This window comes from Eriocheir sinensis, unplaced genomic scaffold (assembly GCF_024679095.1).
Source record: "Eriocheir sinensis breed Jianghai 21 unplaced genomic scaffold, ASM2467909v1 Scaffold718, whole genome shotgun sequence".
NCBI classification, from domain to species: Eukaryota; Metazoa; Arthropoda; class Malacostraca; order Decapoda; family Varunidae; genus Eriocheir; species Eriocheir sinensis.
This window is the reverse complement of record NW_026112074.1, coordinates 192,501-193,792: the sequence shown is the minus strand read 5'-3', so window position 1 is coordinate 193,792 and position 1,292 is coordinate 192,501.

Sequence of the window (1,292 nt, the reverse complement as noted above, 5' to 3'; positions counted from 1 at the left end):
AGCAAAGAATCTTTTGTGAACGAATAATAAAAAAACAAGAAAAAAAAGTAAAAAATATAAAACAAATTGAAATAGTTTAGTTTGACACCAGTGAGAAATCAGAGAGCAGCCTTCAACACACACACACAAAAAAAAAAAAAAAACGAGCATTCATAAAAAAAACAATGGAAAAACTAATCCAACAAATGGTTTAGTGGACGCCATAGATATCCAAGATCCCCCCCGTCATGTTATCGAGTAGAAAACGCGAGGCGCGGACTGGAAAGAGAGAGTGGGAGGAAAGGCGCAGAGGGAGAAGGGAGACAGAGAGGGAGGGAGGAAGAGAGGGAGAGTGTATGAGGGACGTGTGGGCAGGCAGGAGGAGAGGAAGATGTATAGGTAGGTGAAAGGAACGAAGGAGAGAGAAACAGGGAGAGGTGGAGGGAGAGAGCGAGAGATATTCGTAGAAAGGCAGAGAAGGGGAGGAAGAAAAAAAGGGAAAAGAGGAAGGATGGAGGTGGAAGAGAGGTAGAGATTTTCGTAAGAAAGTAGAGACGAAAGAGAGAATTAGAAAGATAGGTAAACACAGAGGGACATTATTGAAAATAGGCAGGGAGATGAAACACAGAAGCCAGAGAAGTACAGTTAGGGCTGATTACTTAGTTTATTGACCACAAATTTCAGTCGACATGCAAAATAATCTTAAAAGGTATCCTCTCTAATATAACACAACAAAACGTAGTATTGAACATAAAACATTAATGGTCCACTCCGCCCGGAGCAGCACACAGGACGCACCGGGCCTCGGCAAGTGTATCATTATGCAGATTAAACCAAACGGACGCGAGCATGTAATAGGAAAAAACTTGAGACGGAGATTAAACAGAGGCCGGGCATCCACTCCAAGGCAGTCCCTTCTTAGTGTGTGGAGTCGGAAAGTGATGGGCAAAGAAAGCATGGAATGGAGGCGTGGATACGAAAACACGAAGCTACAAGGAACAAAGCATCGTAATAGTAACAACAATAATGATAATAATAATAATAGGAGTAATAATAATAATAATAATAATAATAATAATAATAATAATAATAATAATAATAATAATAATAATAATAATAATAATAATGGAGTGAGGGATGCTTCATTAAGGCCTCAAAGGATCACCACGGGTCTGGCTTGATGAAAAGGAGGGAAAGGAGAGATGAGAAAGGGAGGAGGGTGCTGGGTGGAGGAATATGAAGGATTAAACAGAGCGGAGAAAACAAGAGTGGAGAGAAATATACCAGAATAGGAAGAAGGAAATATAGAGGAA